This window comes from Pelodiscus sinensis, chromosome 21 (genome assembly GCF_052426305.1).
Source record: "Pelodiscus sinensis isolate ZL-2025 chromosome 21, ASM5242630v1, whole genome shotgun sequence".
NCBI lineage: Eukaryota > Metazoa > Chordata > Testudines > Trionychidae > Pelodiscus > Pelodiscus sinensis.
The window spans coordinates 22,162,456-22,183,409 of record NC_143072.1 but is presented as its reverse complement, the minus strand read 5'-3'; the positions used below and the strand labels follow the sequence as shown (position 1 = coordinate 22,183,409).

The 20,954-nt window shown below is 39.6% G+C and overlaps 2 long non-coding RNA genes across 2 annotated transcripts in view; one reads left to right on the top strand and one right to left on the bottom strand.

Annotated features, from left to right (window-relative positions):
- Window positions 1-1,051, bottom strand: part of LOC142819246 (uncharacterized) — a 9,759-nt gene extending 8,708 nt beyond the window's left edge. The window contains exons 1-2 of the long non-coding RNA XR_012897058.2: window positions 913-1,051; window positions 30-206 (exon numbers count right to left, since the gene is read on the bottom strand). This is a non-coding gene — a long non-coding RNA (uncharacterized LOC142819246). The remainder of the gene's footprint in view (window positions 1-29; window positions 207-912) is intronic.
- LOC149521920 (uncharacterized) lies at window positions 25-20,954 on the top strand. Its single transcript, XR_016347665.1, has 3 exons — window positions 25-1,516; window positions 1,977-2,017; window positions 20,918-20,954. It is a non-coding gene; the product is annotated as an uncharacterized LOC149521920 (long non-coding RNA).

The window sequence follows — 20,954 nt, the reverse complement described above, 5'->3', positions numbered from 1 at the left end:
GGTAAATCTTTCTGACAGCCAATTATTACCTCATAATGGTTGCCGAATCCTTATTCATTAAGAGCTCACTTCATATCAGACTTATCATGTGAAATCCTCCTCACATTCATGGAATTTGAATTAAGTGCTGATGAGGCTTATGGGTTCCTTTGAGCTCATTGGCAAGTGGACTCTTGAATATTTGTTTCTCCCACACTGTAGCGTTCCTAGTAACAATTGCATTGGCCAGGAGTGAGTGAAATACAGGTACTTTTAGCCAATATACACATTTCATAGAGTTCCAAAAGGCTAAGATCCACCCAAATTTCTCCTTATAATAACATCTGAATTCCACCTCAACCAGTCCATCAGCCCCTCATTCTTCTTCACTAGGTATTGTAATTTACCAGGAAAAGCAAGGCTACATAAGATGCCTGAAAGGTAAACCTGAAGGGAACATTTTAACCTCCCTAGATGTTTAATAATGGATGTAAAAGCAGCCATTCTTTTACAAAGGAATTTTATCACCCAATTACAGAGGGAGACTGCTGAACTGGAGTTAATTTACAAGTTTGACACCATCAACTTGGGCTTAAGTAAAGATATTAATGCACTACAAAGGCAATTTCCCTGGCCTTTGATATTCACATTTACACATCAAAAGCTACAAATGCGACGGATCCAGCCTGACTCAATTAGCGTCATTAACACTGGCCCTACAATTGACAAGTAACTGCATTTGCTGTTGTATATACTCTGGATTCTGTAATTTCCACTTCTGCTCATCTGATGACATGGATTTTACCCACAAAAGCTCATGATAAAATATATTTGTTAGTCTTTAAGGTGCCACAGGGACTGCTCATTGTTTTTAAAGTTATAGACTAACACAGCAACCCCTCTGATTCTTTGCGGGGAAAGCAGTTATTTTACCAAAGGATTTCTCACACTTCTTCTGTTAATGCTTGACTGTTGACCTTTTACTCTGAATGCTGTAGTCAACCTCTCCGAATTGGGGAATCTGCAGAAGCCATTCTGTATGGTAAAAGGAAGGTTACTCATTTGTCGATGAAGTGCCACACTTAAGTTCGTTTTCTGGTGTAAGCAAGAATAACTCCACTGACTTCTGTTGAGATACATCTGTTTACACCAGCAGTGAATTTGACTCGTTGATTTCTGATCCATATCAGCCCAATGTTCTCTTCCTCAATTGTTCATGTAATTCCATGGAATTTTGAATTGCTGAGAAGGAACTGAATGCAGTTAAAGCCACAATCCCTTATTCCATGTGAGAAGCAAAAGAAAAAAAAACAAATCCTCACCGAAGCGGCCCTTAACTGAGAAGGAGAAAGACACTCCCCATATACCTCTTGCGCACTATAGTGTGGATGGGGGCCAAGACTAGTAGATGTTCCCCACCCCACTGCCTTATTCCCTTACAGTGAATATTCAGATCCGTGAGTTGGCATATGCATGGCTCCATGTGTTGAGAATGGGAATCTGCAGAGGGAATGCACTTGACGAGATCTAGTTACAGGTGACTAACCTTTCTTTTACTGCACATGTACCTAATACAGACTAAAAGCAAAGCAATTGGATTTTGCTAATGCGTGGACTGTTTTGTTACTACACTGATTAGTCTATTGTATATAATTTTTTTCAGACAATTCTAATTGAATGCATTATTCACTTATTAAAAATATTAAATATTACAGTTTTCCTCTATTATTTTACCCTCTCGTTTATTTATATACTAAAAACTGAATTTCCATTTGTATTTTTCACATGAGAAACATTTCACAAGTCCAACTTGTGATAGTTCTTTCTTTTAAAGTTTCTCTCAATGAATATAAAAGTATTTTTTTCTTTCTTTTTTGAAGACTTTGACACAGATTTAGCTTTAAATGCTATCTGGAATGTGAAGGAATGTTCTCTGACCAGCTATTTGCAATGCAGAAACTGTGTAATCCGGTCTATTTCTCCGTGTCCTTTGATAGGAGCTGAAATTATTGATCTCAGGCGCAATACACAGTCATGGGTAAGTTAAATTGTTTTATATTGTGTATCTGAAGTAATCATCCTCTGAAAACTGTAGCTGAACTAGACCACTTTAATTATTACTTTATTCTTTGACAATATCCTTTTATAATACAATAGAGTACCCAGTATGCAAAGATTGTAGATCCTTATTGGTGAAGTGGTACATCCTTATTTTCCTGCAAGCAAAATGTGGAAATCAGAAAAACGTGCTCTAGAAATTAGAAAATACACATAGTGGGTTGTAGCAAAAGGCATTACAAAATCTGGTAACAAAATATTTGGATGTTGCCTCAGCAACTGGGCTGCAAACAAAAGACAGGTCTCTTAATTCTTTGAGTGATGGTCCCTATGTGTTCCCCACTGAGTCGTAGGCATACACTCCCCAAATCCCTAAGACTGGAGGATTCTAGCAAATAGTGTCCATTAGCCCACACCTTGTTTTCTTTATGCTCCATGCCAAAAGTTAGACATACTAGTACAATTTTCTTCTCCTCCCCTGAGGGCATTCAGCCTAGAGGGTATCAAGAGTCTTCTACTGCCAATCTTATCTGTCCAAGTAGAGACCCCCTTCTTGGTACTGATGGTACCAAGTGCCTTGGGCACAACCATAACCTTTCCCCCCCACCCTTCTTATTTTGGCCTTACTGGGGACTGTGGGACTAGTACACGTGGCTCCTGAAGTGTGTGTGATCCCAGTACCACCTTTGTCCTCCAAGAGACTGTGACGTAATGGGGGTACTTGCTGGGCTGTGGTGACCCCTGCTGTCTGGAGCAAGACCCAGCAGGGAAAACCTCACTATGCAAAGGTAATGCCAAACTTGTTGAACCAGACACCCCCCAAGGAGAGGAACAAAGGAAGGTGGAGGCTGCCCTGGCTGGGGGGCAGGGCTGGAAGAGGGTGAGTTTAGTTGCTGGCTGGGAGCATGGAGGAGACAGCCTAGGGAAAGGGGCTGGAGTTTAGGGGCCCAGTCTCCCCCATCTCAAGGGGGCCTGAGGCATCCTAGCCCAGCTCTGTGACCAGATTCCATCTGTGCTGTGCTGTATCCTGGAGAGGCAATAAACGTCCTCTATTCCACTGGCTGGTGCAGTCTGTTTGTGCCATTTCGGGGTGTAGGAGACGGGGGACCCCCAACGCGCCGTCACAGAGACCAACCAAAGTTTCCTGACTCGATGAAGGAGAAGGAAGATAAACCAGATGCATTCATACTGTCAGTACTAACAAATATTTAATCTTCCTTTCCTGATGAGGTAGTTGTTCCAGCCTTGCCGTCTCCTCCAGATGGCCAAAGATCATCCGAAAAGCTGTTCTGGAGAGGAGCAGAAGAGCTGTGTGTCTCCTCAGATGAGGTCCAGATCTCACAACACAGACTCCTGGACATTCTACACCCCATAGGATCTATAGGTATGTCTACACTTGCACCCTCTTTCGAGATAGAGATGCAAATGAAGACATTCGAAATTGCAAATGAAACCAGGATTTAAATATCTTGCACTTCATTTGCATATTCGCATAATGGCGCTATTTCAAAATAGCGCAATTTTGAAATAACAGATGCAGTTAAGATGCAGTTATTTTGAGAGAAAGCCCTTTTCTGGTAATCCTCATTGTATGAGAATAAGGGTTATTTCGAGAGAAGGGTTTTCTCTTGAAATAACTGCATTTTAACAGCATCTGTTATTTCGAAATAGCACCATAACGCGAATATGCAAATGAAGTATGGGATATTTAAATCGCGGCTTCATTTGCAATTTCGAATGTCTTCATTTGCATTCCTCTCGAAAGAGGGTGCAAGTGGAGACATATCCTAACTGAATAGCACTCCTAGTTGCTGTTAAGTGTAGACTGCTATAATGTCATTGCCTTGATAATGCTATCCAGGCTGCTAAACTATTACAGCTGCTCAATGTTTCTGTTTTTGATGTTAGGCCTTGTCTACAGTGGCATCTTTTGACGACAAAACAGCGAGAGCATTCAGACTACGGTGCAATTTTTGTCAAGAAAAACACACAGTTTTGGCGACAGAAAACTTCCAACCCTGCGAGAGACTTTTGTCTTTTGCCTTCCCTTTACTGTTGACAAAGAGCCAATGTGGACTCTGTCATTTGTTTTATTGAGAGAACTGGCTTCCACCAGTATCCCCCAATGCCTACCCCGATAACTGTGCTCTGTGTTTTGTGATCTCTGCTGCTTGCAGGCATGCGCCTCTCCCCCTTTCAAAGCTCCAGGAAGTATCTGACAGCTTAGTGAGCATGTATGATTACCTACCCTGTGGGCAGGTGGCGTATGTGTGGATTCGGTGCAAAGAGCTCCTGGCCCTCAGAGGCCGCGTACGGGCTTTGGCGTCCAGGGTGGCTGAATTGGAGGAGCTGAGGCAGAGAAGTACGTAGATGAGGCTTTCTGGGACACCGTAGAATTGTCCTACCTCTGGTCAGACAGCCCCTGTGCTGTTAAGGAGGATGAAAGGCTCAGCGAAGGAGAGCCGTCAATGGGAGCAGAGGGAAACCTTCCCATAATCAGGACCCTCCTTCCAGATGTTGGGGTATCCTCTCGCACTGAGATTACCTCTCCGGGGGAGGGAACTCCAGTCACTAGGAAAAGGTAGTTGTTGGGAGATTCAATCATTAGAAATGTAGATAGCTGGGTTTGCGATAACCAGGAGAACCATACGGTGACTTGCCTGCCTGGTGCAAAGGTTGTGGATCTCTCAAGGCATCTAGATAGACTTATGTGTAGTGCTGAGGAAGAACCGGTTGTCTTGGTACATGTAGGTACCAATGACATAAGGGAGGGTAGCAGAGACATCCTGGAGGCCAAATTTAGTCTGCTAGGAAAGAGACTGAAATCCAGGGCCTCTATGGTGCCATTCTCAGAAATGCTTCCAGTTCCACGCGCAGGGCCAGGTAGGCAGGCAGGGCTTCAGAGTCTCAATGCGTGGATGAGACGATGGTGTAGGGAGAATGGGTTTAGCTTAATAAGGAACTGGGGGAAGCTAGATAATTTCATGGAGGTTAGGTCCATAAAAGGCTATTAGCCAGGGGATAAAATGGTGTCCTTGGCCTCTGTTTGTCAGAGGCTGGAGAGAGATGGCAGGAGACAAATCGCTTGATCATTGTCTTCGGTCCACCCTCTCTGGGGCACCTGTTGTTGGCCACTGTCGGTAGACAGGATACTGGGCTAGAAGGACCTTTGGTCTGACCCAGTATGGCCGTTCTTATGTTCTAACTTTTGGGATGGGGGAGCCTATGCAGGAAGGATGGGCTCCACCTAAACCAAAGTGGATCCAGACTGCTGGCACTTAGTTTAAAAACTTCTCTGTGACCTTTTTAATGTTAAGAGATGGGGGAAAGCCGATTGGTGCGGAGGAGCATGTGGATTGGACAGAGACGTCTCTTAGAGGAGAGTCTATTGATAGAGATTCTCTAGGTTTTAGTCAGGAGGAGAGAATGGAAGAGGATAAGGAATGGGCCAGATCAGATGAAAAACATTCACATAAAAAAGAATCTGACACATCAGAAAAGGGCAGACAACTAACCAGTGACAAGTTTTTAAAGTGCTTGTACACAAATGCTAGAAGTCTAAAAAATAAGATGGGTGAACTAGAGTGCCTTGTGCTAAAGGAGGAGATTGACATAATAGGCATCACAGAAACCAGGTGGAGTGAGGACAATCAATGGGACACAATCATTCCGGGGTACAAAATATATCGGAAGGACAGAACAGGTCGTGCGGGTGGGGGAGTGGCACTATATGTGAAAGAAAATTTAGAATCAAATGAAGTAAAAATCTTAAATGAATCAACATGTTCCATAGAATCGCTATGGATAGTAATTCCCTGCTCTAATAAGAATATAACAGTAGAGATCTATTATCGACCACCTGACGAGAACAGTAATAGTGACTATGAAATGCTAATGAAGATTAGAGAGGCTATCAAAATAAAGAACTCAATAATAGTGGGGGATTTCAACTATCCCCATATTGACTGAATACACGTCACCTCAGGACGAGATGCAGAGACAAAATTTCTTGATACCTTAAACGACTGCTTCTTGGAGCAGCTGGTACAGGAACCCACAAGGGGAGAGGCAATTCTCAGTTTAGTCCTGAGTGGAGCGCAGGATCTAGCCCAAGAGGTAACTATAACAGGACCGCTTGGAAATAGTGACCATAATATAATAACATTTAACATTCCTGTGGTGGGAAGAACACCTCAGCAGCCCAACACTGTGGCATTTAATTTCAAAAAGGGGAACTATGCAAAAATGAGGAGGTTAGTTAAACAAATTAAAAGGTAGAGTGACTAAAGTAAAATCCCTGCAAGCTGCATGGACACTTTTCAAAGACACCATAATAGAGGCCCAACTTAAATGTATACCCCACATTAAAAAACATAGAAGAACTAAAAAAGAGCCATTGCGTAACCACCATGTAAAAGAAGCAGTGAGAGATAAAAAGACATCTTTTAAAAAGTGAAAGTCAAATCCTAGTGAGGTAAATAATGAGCATAAACACTGCCAAATTAAGTGTAAAAATGTAATAAGAAAAGCTAAAAAGGAGTTTGAAGAACAGCTAGCCAAAAACTTCAAAGGTAATAAAATGTTTTTATGTACATCAGAAACAGGAAACCTGCTAAGCAACCAGTGGGGCCCCTGGATGATCGAGACAGAAAAGGAGCACTTAAAGATGATAAAGTCATTGCGGACAAACTAAATGAATTATTTGCTTCAGTCTTCATGGCTGAGGATGTTAGGGAGATTCCCAAACCTGACCCATCCTTTGTAGGTGACAAATCTGAGGACTTGTCTCACATTGAAGTATCATTAGAGGAGATTTTGGAATTAATTAATAAAGTTAACAGTAACAAGTCACCGGGACCAGATGGCATTCACTCAAGAGTTCTGAAAGAACTCAAATGTGAAATTGCGGAACTATTAACTATGGTTTGTAACCTATCCTTTAAATCTGCTTCTGTACCCAACAACTGGAAGATAGCTAATGTAACTCTAATATTTAAAAAGGGCTCTAGAGGCAATCCCGGCAATTACAGACCGGTAAGTCTAACGTCAGAACTGGGCAAATTAGTTGAAACAATAGTAAAGAATAAAATTGTCAGACACATAGAAGAACATAATTTGTTGGGCAAAAGTCAACATGGTTTCTGTAAAGGGAAATCATGTCTTACTAATCTATTGAAGTTCTTTGAAGGGGTTAACAAACATGTGGACAAGGGGGATCCAGTAGATATAGTACACTTAGATTTCCAGGAAGTCTTTGACAAGGTCCCTCACCAAAGGCTCTTATGTAAATTAAGTTGTCATGGGATAAGAGGGAAGATCCTTTCATGGACTGAGAACTGCTTAAAAGACAGGAAACAAAGGGTAAGACTAAATGGAAATGTTCAGAATGGAGAGGGGTAACTAGTGGTGTTCCCCAAAGGTCAGTCCTAGGATCAATCCTATTCAACTTGTTCATAAATGATCTGGAGAAAGGGGTAAACAATGAGGTGGCAAAGTTTGCAGACGATACTAAACTGCTCAAGGTAGTTGAGACCAAAGCAGACTGTGAAGAACTTCAAAAAGATCTCACCAAACTAAGTGACTGGACAACAAAATGGCAAATGAAATTTAATGTGGATAAATGTAAAGTAATGCACATTGGGAAAAATAACCTCAACTATACATATAATATGATGGGGCTAATTTAGCTACAACTAATTAGGAAAGCGATCTTGCAGTCATTGTGGATAGTTCTCTGAAGATATCCATGCAGTGTGCAGCGGCAGTCAAAAAAGTAAACAGGATATTAGGAATAATTAAAAAAGGGATAGAGAATAAGACAGAATATTGCCCTTATACTGTATAATCCATGGTACACCCACATCTGGAATACTGTGTACAGATGTGGTCTCCTCATCTCAAAAAATATATACTGGCATTAGAAAAGGTTCAGAAAAGGGCCACTAAAATGATTAGGGTCCCTTATGAGGAGAGATTAAAGATATTGGGACTTTTCAGCTTGGAAAAGAGGAGACTAAGGCAGAATATGAAAGAGGTATATAAAATCATGAGTGGTGTGGAGAAAGTCAATAAGGAAAAGTTATTTACTTGTTCCCATAATATAAGAACTAGGGGCCACTAAATGAAATTAATGGGCAGCAGGTTTAAAACAAATAAAAGGAAATTCTTCACACAGCACATAATCAATCTGTGGAACTCCTTGCCTGAGGAGGTTGTGAAGGCTAGGACTATAACAGGAGGTTGTGAAGGCTAGGACTATAAATTCATGGAGGTTAAGTCCATAAATGCCTATTAGCCGGTATGGATAAGGAATGGTGTCCCCAGTCTGCTTGTCAGAGGGTGGAGATGGATGGCAGGAGAGAGATCATTTGATCATTACCTGTTTGATTCACTCTCTTTCTGTTCTGCCATGCTGGAAACACAGCAGCAGGAAGGCTGCTGCTGCAGGGGAGAGCTGGAGAGACAGCTGTGCTGCTTTGACATTCCTCAGCATGGAGTGCTCAAGGAGCAGCTCTGGCTTCCCACAGCACTGCACTATGGGATGCTTACCCACACTGCTTTGCTCTATCTGTTGACAGTGCTAACAGCATGGCCACGAAATGTTGACAATGGGAGGCAGAAAAACTGGTTAGAACGGTTTTCATTTTCAGCGATTTTTGCATGACAGCATTTTTGTTGTCAAATCTTCCCAGTGTAGAACTAGCCTTAGTCTTATTTAAAAGCCCACAGGTATTATTTGGTGACAAAACAAGCAGCAAGGATTATTGCCATCAAAGCAGTCTTAACATCCCATGGGACACTAAGTACACTAACACGTGTGCCGTGTAGCATGGAGCAGCTCAGCATTGGGTATTTCTATTGTCCCCTCAACCACACAAAGGCAACATACCCCACCATTTATAGACAAACAGCTTACATACTACCGTATGTGTTTCATGTTGCCTCCTTTGTAACCTTGCTCCAGATGTCTTCAGCAAATCAGTCCAATTCACCACTTCTGTCAAACCCTCTTATCCTGTGTTAGGTGAGGATGTACATGGGGTAGAGCTGTCAAGTGATTAAAAATATCAAGATGAATTGTGTGATTTAAAAGTTTAATCACAATTAATTTCATGATTAAACATGCTATTAATAGAATTACCATATTTTTAAATTTTAGGCATTTTCTACATTTTCAGATTAATTTCAATTACAACACAGAATACAAAGTAAACAGTGCTCACTTTATATTTATTTGTATTACAAATATTTGCATTATAAAAAAATGAGATTTTTGTTCAATTCCCTCATTACAAGCACTGTAGTACAATCTATTTATCATGAAAGTTGAATTTACAAATATTGAATTACATACAAAAAACTGCATTAAAAAAAAGTTAAACATTAGACTCTACAAGGCCACTCAGTCCTAATGCTTGTTCAGCCAGTCGCTCAGACAAACAAATTCCACTTCCTATATACAAGGTCACCTGAGCAGTTTGAGTGGCACTGTTGTAGCTAGCATAACTCAAAATTTAAATGCCAAATGTGCTAAACATTCATATGTCTCTTCCTGCTTCAACACCATTCTAAAGAACACACATCTGTTCTGATAATGGGTTATGGCCCATAACAAGGACTGACGCACGTTCATTTTCATCATGTGAATCAGATGCACTAGCAGAAAATTAACTTTTTTTTTTAGTGGTTCAGGTTCTGTAGTTACTGCATTGGAGTGTTTCTCTTTTAAAGACTTCTAAAAGCATGCTTCACACCTTATCCCTGTCAGATTCTGAAAGGTACTTCAGATGTTTAAACTTTGGATCCAGTGCTGTAGCTGTCTTTAGAAATCTCACACTGATACCTGCTTTGCATTTTGTAAAATCTGCAGTGAAAGTGTTCTTAAAATAAACAAGTGCTGGGTCATCATCCAAGACTGCTATAACATGAAATATACGGCAGAATGTAGGAAAACAAAGCAGGAAACATACAATTCTCCCTCATGGAGTTCAATCACACATTTAATTAGTGCATTATTTTCAATGAGTGTCATCAGCATGGACTCATATCCTCTGGAATGATGACCAAAGCATGAAGGGGCAGCGAGGCAGGTTAAAGGGGCCAGCTAGAGGCATACCTCCTCCCACCGGTCTGGGACTGATCCAACCTTGAGCCCCACCCCAGGGCGCCTTTTAGAGAGGGTAGAGGGGCTGAAGCCTCCCCATTCCTACCAGCACTGCTTATTGCTTGCTGCTTCTCTTCCATCACTGTCTTCCTTTCCATCACATGGCGTCCTTGCATTCCTCTCCCTCCCATCTGCTGTGGAGAGAGGGCAGAGGAGTGAGTGTCCCATGATGTGTGCTTTCCTCTTGCTCCCTGAAGTGAAGGGAAGGGGAAGAGCAAGCAACAAGCAGCATTGGTCAGAATCATGAGGCTTCAGCCTCCCGTCACCCTCCCTAAAGGGCATCCTTGCCTCCCGCCCCCCCCCCCATGCACATACAAACACTCTGCCCCAAGTTCCTCCTCACTCCTCCAGAACCCCCTAACCCTCTGCCATAAACCCCTTCATGACTCCAATCCCTAATCCTGCACCCCCACATTCACACCCTCTGCCCAAAGTCCCTCCTCACACACCCCCAACCCTAACTCCTGCAATACCTATTCCCAGCACCCCCACATCTCCACTGCCTATACCATGAGAACCTCTCCACACCCGCTAACCCTCTGCCCTCCACCCCACACTTACATTTCTTATAGGTGTTGTCATATTGCACCCTCTTTAGCCCCCTGCCCTGAGGCCCCCTGGGAGGGACAATACAAGAGTACCTGTAAGAAATGTAAGTTATTTTCATCTCTGCTTAACTCTGTTATGCTCAAAGCCCCAGACCTCTAGCTTAGAGAAGACACTTCATTCCCTCCAAATGATATGAGGGGACGATCTCCACATGGATCTCTGGCTGAATTCTAATTCATAAACTTGCACACCTTTCTCCCCTACATGAGGCAAGGGCCTACTGTATGACTGCATGGGCTGCATCACTAGCATCTTCAAGACATAACTCTGCTTGATATTTACAAGGCAGCAGTGTGGAGTTCCATCCACACATTCAGAAGATATGCCTTGGTCCAAGTCTCCTCCACTGGCACATCCTTTGGGATGGTTGTTCAACAAGCAGCTGTATCGTGCATCCTCAGGCTCCCCTCTTTGAGTCCTGCTTGCCAGTCACCCACAGTGTACATGTAGGGACCAGAACTTAAAGAAGGAAAATTATTTACCCTTTATAACGGAGATTTTTAAGACATGTGATCCTTATCTGTACTCCATCAGCCATCCTTCCGTTTGCTTCAGTTACTCTTTGATTCATGGTAAGAGCTGGAGAGATGTTGGTCCACAACACTCCTTATATCCTTAGCATAGAGCAAGAAAGTGAGGATGCACCCACAGGCCAATGGACACTACTTGTTAGAATTCTCCGGTTTTGGGCATATGGCGCACAGTGCAATAAAGATAAGAGCCAATTTATTTTTAAGAACTCTATATAGGGTAGGGTTTATTTGCAGCTAGAACATAATGTGGAAAATAAAGCTGTTACCATCTCTCTTTATAATCACTCATAATTTCTTAAATAAATGCAAGGCAACAGTTTATAGATGTCATATCTATCTTTAGCAAAATGCAGGACAATGTAGCACTTTAAAGACTAACAAGATGGTTTATTAGATGATGAGCTTTCGTGGGCCAGACCCACTTCCTCAGATCAAATAGTGGAAGAAAATAGTCACAACCATATATACCAAAGGATACACATATCTATCTTTGGCATTGATAAATGTGGTAAGGAATAATGTGGTAGGCTATAAAGGAGCAACATAGATTCCCCCAAAATGCCGACATCTGGTTTTTGATGTAGCATTTTGAAAGCTTATGGGCATTCAAAGAGGCATTTAATCTCTTAATGTATGTGTTTATTTCAAAGAACAATTAGGAATGGAACTTATGTTTACTAGACTTGCAAAACAACTGATAGAACTCCAGTGTCAATTTCTTCAGGTTTTGCAAACTTTGCACCTCCTAGGAGCGTTTTAATGCTGTTGGAAGGTGTGAGACAGCACCTGTATTTCTGTTAAGATTAAGCAGTTGAAGAGGATGATTATGGGGAGGGACAGAGATGTTATTTGTTTTTTTATAACTATAACGTAAGATGTTCAGGAACAAAAATAGGCTTAGAACAAAGGATAGTGAAGGCAAATGTTTTAATTTTAGCATCATTTTCCTCTAACCAAATATCTGTTGGGAGTTCAGAAATTCATATATTTATTTATAGAAAGTTTCAAAGGCAATTGAAATGAGTATTGCATGTTACTAAAAGGAAAATCAGCACAGACAGAATGTTTTAGTGTGAAGAAGCTGGAACTCCCTTATATTTAGCTTTCATTTGCCTGTTCTTGAATGCAAAATTCTTGCCGTTGTTGAGCAGTGCGATTGAAAAGATAAAAATCAACACTACAGCCTATTCTATGATTTTCGTGCCTGTTATCACTTTGAGATATCATGTCATCTTAAATTAAATGTCCTCCTCTATTTATAAATTGGAGGAAGTTAGTCCTGGGAACCTAAGGATTTTTCATTTAATAAAAAGTGTATGTTATGGCAAAAAAAAGTTTAAAATGTTTTTAATTGAATTAGCATCTGGAGTTCAGTCTAACAAGGGCCTGCCTTAGTTTTTTCATGAACTTTGCTTAAATTTCAGTCTTAATACTGTTACTATAATGTAATTCATTTTAAAAAAATATGTTCTTTAAGCTAGACTGTAAAAAAGCATCCATTTATATTCAAAGTTTAGTATGCTAAATTTTTTTGCAGTTGGTTAAGTTGTGCTTGCTATTGATCTAGAAATCTCCATTGGCTTGTACAGTCTACTAGGTGGATTGTGTGACATCAATACCATGCGAATAATCACAGTAACCATTTTTATTCCTGAAAGTTCTCCAAAGAATTATGTGTTCTCTTCTGTGTTAAAATGATAGAATGCTCATAGCTGAAAGCACTTAGAAAGCTATATGAAATGTTTTAGTGCTACAAATCGAAACTACTCCTAGTGCTTTGAGATCCAGGCCAGCTAATGTAATAAATTTTCCATCGCCTATTAAAAGTTTAAATCAAACTCTTTTGATGATAAAGATTTTTTAACTTCTAAGTAGTTGTTACTGTTACTGATTAGACAGTCAGCTGTTGAGACAGTAGCTTTTATATAACAGGATATTGTTTTGTTCATCATGTTACCACATTTGGCAAACTTTTATCTTAATGCGCCTTTCGGGAATACCAGTCTGACCTCAATCTGAGTAAAGCCTTAATAGTCGATGTGAGGGATGCTTGCAGGAGGTGGCGCGGTCATTTTCGCAGACTGTATATTTGTTATCGCATGTTAATCAGATTCATCATTCTGTTTAATAAAGATTTCATCTGCCACGCGAATGCATAATCGGCTACGTCTGAGTGACTCCCTTTTGTCTTGAGCAGATTGCTAAAACTGTATTAGGCATCATTAGACAAAAATGACGACCTTATTAATTTGTCCTTTATGTGTTTTCCAGCAGATTGGACCTCATTATTATGCAAACACAGTACACAGAGCAGCACCAGAAGTAGCTCATTAATGTTTCTTTCCCTTAGTTCACAACAGATTTTTATTGTGAAGTGTGCATGAAATAATTGCTAATTACATGCATTAAATTGTACAGTGCCTGTCTTAATTATGATTTTTATAATGTTTTGAGAACATTGTAGAACATCATGAAGAAGCGGTGTGTCAGTACTAAAGCAAGTACATCATCGAAACTGAATTTATATATATATATATATATATATATATATATATATATATATATATATATATATATATATATGCGCGCGCACACACATTTTATTGCCCCTTTTCTTGTGAATGAAGCACAATTAGGACAGCTATGGATTGTTTTACAACTGGCTAATTCATCTATAGTTTCTCATTTTAAAAGACAGCAAAAATTAGTTGTCAAATTCATAGAAAAAATCAAGTAAACACAGGTGCCATAGTAAAATGTGGACTTCTGGCAGAAATGAAATCTTATAGCTGGCAGACATTTTTTATTATTAAATTGTATTTATTGAATTAAAATGGCTATGCCATCATATTTCAATAACAGTTTTAAGTATTTCATATTTCAATGTTATATTTATCCACCTGTTTTTGTACTTCCAATTGCCTCTATTTACAGTATAATTCTCCTTAAAATATGTAAGTACAGGGGAAATTAAATGTTAGGATTTGGCATTCAGCTGTGGTTTGACAACTTTGTCCTAAGTGCGTAATTGGTTTAAGCTGGTAGTGCTTCATACTTATCCATAGCACATCTTCTGTAATCTGTCTGCCACCGTAGCTGATAAGACTTGGCCACAACTGAAGTTTTTGCAGCACTAGAAATGAAATCCTGATCCATTAAGGGTTTGCATGGATTTAGCTTTATAATCTGGTTTAGAAATTGTGAGTAGACGGATCTAGAAGGAGACTAACATTGTTTTCAAAAAGATGCAATGAAAATCAAGTAGATCAGCTTAAAGTTTCATAGTACACTCTGGTTGACAGCATAACCTAAATAATATAATGTCTTTATTTCTGGGACGGGGAAAGGTTCTGTTATTTGTTGGCCATTTGATCATTGTTAACATTAATTACTGTCAGAAACAGACATATATAATAGTTATTTGACTGGCAATTCGACTTTTGTGGTACTATAAAGCATGTTAGGTTATTGGTTGTAGTGTTTAGTGTTGCATAGTTGCTTATAGTAAAGTAAGTCAGTATTAGTAATTTAAATATTGGATGTCTCATCTATATTTACTGATAAACGTTGAAGTAAAGAGTATAGTTAGCTAACTGGAAACATGTTTATTCACCAAAGTGTACTTTTGTATTTTTATTAAGGTGATTTAGCCTATTCTAATGGACAGATCTATTCTGTCCATAATACTACAGTGAGCAAACATCTCTTTATCGTACCAGCATCTCAGACATATTGATGATATTTACATAATTAATTACCTGATAGATATAATAATACATATGCATTTATTTGAAATGAAATGCTGTTGCAAAATTAATGATTATTTATATTAAAATGCATTGCTGTTAATAGTGTTTTGATAACTGATTTGAAAATTTTCAACACTCTATAGGGCTGACCTTCAGTTAATTAAACAATTTTTTAAGAATTGTGCTGCAAAATTGAGTGCACTTTTCTGTTTTACACGAGAACTACAACATTAGATACTGTATGAGACATATTGTATGTCAGCATATAAGACCTCATACACGCATGGTCTCTTATGAGCTTATAGATAAACTAGGGAAATACAATCTAGATGGGGCTGCTATAAGGTGGGTGCATAACTGGTTGGAAAACCATTATCAGAGAGTAGTTCTCAGTGGTTCACAGTCATGCTGGAAGGGCATAACATCTGCAGGGATCAGTTTTGGGATGGGTTCTGTTCAATATCTTCATCAATGATTTAGATAATGGCATAGAGATTATGCTTATAAAATTTGTGGATGATACCAGAGGGGTTGCAAGTGCTTTGGAGGATAGAGTTATAATTCATAATGGTCTGGACAAAAGGAGAAACTGTTTAAGGCAAACAGGATGAAGTTCAATAAGGACAAATGCAAAGTATTTCACTTAGGAAGGAACGAGGAATAATGGAAAGTCCACTTTCTAGGAAGTGGAACTGCAGAAAGGTATTTAGGGGGTCATACTGGACCACAAGCTAAATATGAGTCAATAGTGTGACACTGTTGCAAAAAAAGAAAACATCATTCTGAGATGCATTAACAAGAATGTTGTAAGCAAAACATTAGAAGTAATTGTTTTGCTCTACTCTGCACTGATTAGGCCTCAACTGGAGTATTGTGTCCAGTTCTGGGTACCACATTTCAGGAAAGATGTGAAGAAATTGGAGAAGGTCCAGAGACGATCAACAAATAAGATTAAAAGTCTAGAAAACATGAGCTATGAGGGAAGACCGAAAGAACTGAGTTTGTTTAATTTGGAGAGAAAAGACTCAGATGAGATATAACAGCTTTCAAGTACCTAAAAGGGTGTTACAAGGAGAAGGGAGAAGAATTATTCTCCTTAATTTCTGATGATAGGACAAGAAGCAATGGACTTAAATTGCAGTAAGAGAGATTTAGGTTGGACATTAGGAAAATCTTTCTCTCAGGGTGGGTAAGCACTGGAATAAATTTCAGAGGGAGGTTGTGGAATCTCCATCATTGGAGATATTCAAGTGCAGGTTAGATAAACACCTATGTTGGGTGATCTAGACCTGTGGGCAAATACCGTCCCACAGGCTAGATCCAGTCTGCCAGGGTTAGCTCTTGGCGGGCCTCCACCACTATATTTACCTGCATGGCAGAAGGTACTGGTGATCACTCTACCCATGAGCCGCAGATCATCATTCCCAGCTAATGGGAGCTGCAGGAAGCAGTGTCCTGGTTTGTGCCCCTTCCCACTTTTCCCATTTGCTGGGATGGCAACCTACAGCCAATAGGAGTTGTGATCGCTGGTGCCTGTAAATGTGCAATATAGCAGCAGCAACCCGCCAGAGGCTAACCCTCGTAACCACCACCATGTTATTGCCCATCCTGATGTAAATGATGCTTGGTCCTGCCATGAGGGCAGTGGACTGGACTTGATGACCTTTCGAAGTCCCCTACAGTTCTAGTGTTCTTTGATACATAGTAACCAGTCACTCAAACAAATAGTCCATTGGTAAGAAGTACTGTAGGTTTTGTAATCAGTTGTGGATTAAGACAAAACAGGACCATGATCTACTAAAATATCAGGCATGCTGCAAAAATATTGGTACTTTACACTGATAGATTTTTCTCTCTCTCCAGTATCCTTGCTTTTCTTGTATGCGTTTCTTCTCCTGCAAAGCAGTTTTGCCATTCAGCAGCAATCAGTTGTGCTCTGCACTTACCTATGCTTGCTTTGCCTTTCGTTGCACTCCCAGTTGTCCCTTTTAAAAGATTTTGCTTTAATTCTCTCATTTTTAGTCCAAGATATAATTATATTTCATACAGAAACAGTATAGTTCAACCTCGGGATTATATATCCCCCTCTCCCACTCATAAAGAAATCAGACAACAGAGGATCAAGACCGTTCAGAGAACAGGGTAACAGCTTCTAGCAGTTGGCAGTTTAGAATACCCCAAAGTAGTTTTCAAAACTTTTTGTTGTTGATACTTATGACTCTAGAAAAGTAACCACATCTGTATCCACAAAAATGAGCTGTGGATATCTGCAAATTTGCAGGGCTCTAGAAACAAATTTGTATCCGTAGCCACAAAATTGAGCTGCAGAAATCTGTAGCTGCAGATGCAGATATGCACAAATTAAAAATAGAAAAAACTCACTGATGTGGCCCCTGACTATGGAGGAAAAAGACACTTCCCACATTCTCCTCCCACACCAGAGACTGGGGGTACATCTAAACTACATTCCTTTTTCGATAAAGGGATGTAAATTAGATGTATCAAAATTGTAAATGAAGCCAGGATTTGAATTTCCCACACTTCATTTACGTAATGGCATCCGCAGCTTTTTTTCGCAATGCTGTTTTTCGAAAAAGAAACTTCAGTCAAGACAGAGATCATTTGACAGAAATGCTTCATTGCAGCAGGATCATGGGTTACAGGATCTTTCAAAATGGAGCATTTCTGTCGAATGATCCCTATCTTGACCACGGGTTTTTTTTCATTATGTAAATGAAGCGCGGGAAATTCAAATCGCAGCTTCATTTACAATTTCGATACGTCTAATTTACATCCCTTTATCGAAAAAGGGATGTAGTTTAAATGTACCCTAGAGGGGCCCAGCCTACTAGATTTTGTGTGCTCCAGCCCTGTAGTTGGTCAGTGAGGGGCTGGAGCACCAGCACAGGTTCCCCAATGCTAGGTGGGGCCCTGAGCCTCGGGGACCAGATCCAGGCAAGCCGGAGTCCATATCTGGCCCCTATGCCTGAGGTTCCCCACTCCTGGGCTAGATTGTAAAAGCCTGACTCACTTTGATGAGCATTAATGTTAACGATTGAAATCAATGGAACAACTGAGAGTAACTGCTGAGCAGGGTACGTAAAGAGCTTGCAATATGGTCTATAAAACCTAGAGAGGGGAGATAACCTTTAGGTCATCTAGTCTATCTCCTCTAGCCAATATAGTCCCACCTTGCATTTTTGAGCGCTTTGTCTAATCTGATTTTAAATGTTCTAATCACTTAGATCTCATTGATAGGAAATATTTTGTATGTGCCTGTGTGTGTATGTATGGGACTGCTGAGAGAGTTACTGAGAAGATACAAGTTGCAGGCCAGGTTCCTTCTAAGCTGCGCGGCAGTACAGCCCTGCAGCTGTTTAATGAGTCCCGCTCAGCGGGGCTCAGAGCTGCCTGACGGGGGGAGGGACACGTCTACCTCAGCTACACCAGCAGCTCTCTGTTGAGGATAGAGCAGCATGTCTCTCCCAGCCAGTTGGGATACGTCCCCTCCGTACTGGCTGGGAGAGGTCATTTCTGGACCCCCTACCAGTTCCCCCACTGCTCTGCCGGCAGCTGGCTGCTGTGCCAGCCTCCCCCCACCCAGTTTGACTCAATGGCCAAGATTTTAAAATATAGGAACCTGAGACTCCTAAAATCACAGGTAAACCTCTACTCTGATTCCAAAAATGTCGAGCAAGCAACAGCTCCCAGTGGTGTCAATGGTAATTGTTGTCTGTTTATCACTAATAATCAAACCACCTCAGGCCTTGTCCAAAACCCACCAAAGTTATTGGGAACCTTTCTGTTGATTTCAGTGCACCTGAATTTATAAAGTAGAAAGAACATTAAAAAGAAATAACATTATGAAGAAAATTCAGACTATAATGTGAAATATTTTCTTGAGAACAAACTGTCAGATTTGAAATAGACTAAAAGTCTATAAAACTTGTGTCATTTTTATTCTGTGACATAAATGTATTTTATGAGAACATTAATAAAAGCAATTTATGTGCCATTGTCTTGCAATCACGTCTCTGTGGGTTGGGCCCTATGCCCATTTGGATCCAACTACCAACTAGGAACTGTGGTTGCAGATTTTCTTTTGCCACAAAAATAGCCCATTTGGCTGTAGCTTATTTACAGTAGTTGTCTAAGAAAATGGTAGCATAATAAATATTTAGCTTGATTAATTCAGTGCATACAATGGATGTTTATATGCAGTAAATCAAATATCTCACAGTGGTTGATTTATTCATTTTTGTTTGTCTTCTAACAAATAATCTGTAAGGAAGTTTTAAAATTCCCAAATTTAGACTCTGTTCTGCAATTGTCTCGGTGACGATGCAGCAGCCTACAAATGACTGAAATTGAAAATAGTATTAACATTTTCTTGGTTGATTACATGGTACTTCTTCTAATCAACACAGGGCAAATTGTAAATGCTATCTGACAAAATACCTTTCTACATTCCCTTTCTGCAAATATTCAGGTATAAAATTATAATCACTTAGTTTATTTCCCTAATATTTTATATCGTATCTGATGTTCATGATTCACAAGAAGGCTTCATATTTGTACCATAAGACTTTGCAGTAATGTTTCAATATCAGTATCTTTTACAGTAGATAGGTTGCTAAAGTTCTGCTTCCTAGTAATTCCTAGTTAAATTTTTGTTATGCAGTTTGGTTTGTGACACGACAGTCGTTCAGAGAGAAAAAAATATTTTACAGTTTGACCGTAGTGATATGAAAAAGACAAATTCACATTTCCAACCATGCTGTCCAAATTAGTTGTACTGTCCCCCATTTAAATCGATCTTTTATTGTGATTTTGAATGGTAAGAAGCAGAAAGTAAGAACAACCAGTGCATAACAAGTTGCATTTAAAGCATACAGGAACAGCTGCTGAGATTACCAATGCAACATTCTGATTGTTTTATATTCTAATGAGCAGTCATTGTTACTAGCCGGTATTTTATACTGATTATGTTGCACACATCGTACAGCTGCCACTGAACCCTCAATCAGCACTAACAAAAAACCTCTTTGTTATCACTATGGGAAATATCTGCTGTTGTGGGTGTCAATTCAAAACAGAGTAACATTCATCAACAGAAAAAAATTAAAAGGACCATTTATAGGAGACATTTGGGCTCCTATAAATGAATCACTGAGCTTTTTGAAAGCCTTGAAATGATCACTCTAACATATTATTTGCATAATTGAATTGTAAATAAAAATGTAGCGCAGGGTTTCTGACTCCCATGGAACTTCTTTTTCATAAAAATATCTATCATTTCTAATTTTTTTAAATATTTTGAACTCATATGTATTCTGCTACAATGTCATTTGTAGTTTGTTTTTAATTTATAAATTAAGTTTTTTGTCAAGTAATTTTACATTGAATTTATTAAGTGATAACCATTTTTCCCACCTGAGGAGCCAAATGGTAGTACAAGAATAAAAGAGAAACTTAGGGTTGTTGAGATGTTTCTTAGGTCTAATACCTTTGGGTTTGGAAATCATTTACCCTTTTGAGGACATCAGAATACAGTTGATTTGTATAACCCAGATACAGTACAAAGCACTTACAAAATTAAAGTTACTGTTGAATCTCAACAGCGAGTCCATACTGCATCAAATATGCATGACTAGAACACTAAAAATTGTGATTACTTGGGACTATACTGTCCTTTAAAATACTTCCATGCTAAACACATTTATAAGGCTGCGTGGGAAAAACTGTGATCACCTCCACAAATTTGTAATTCTTATTTGGTATTTATCATCATTATTCTTCATGTCTGTACATTTCTTCCTCTTCAGAATACACAGAAACATTTGGACAAATTCTTCAATTGAA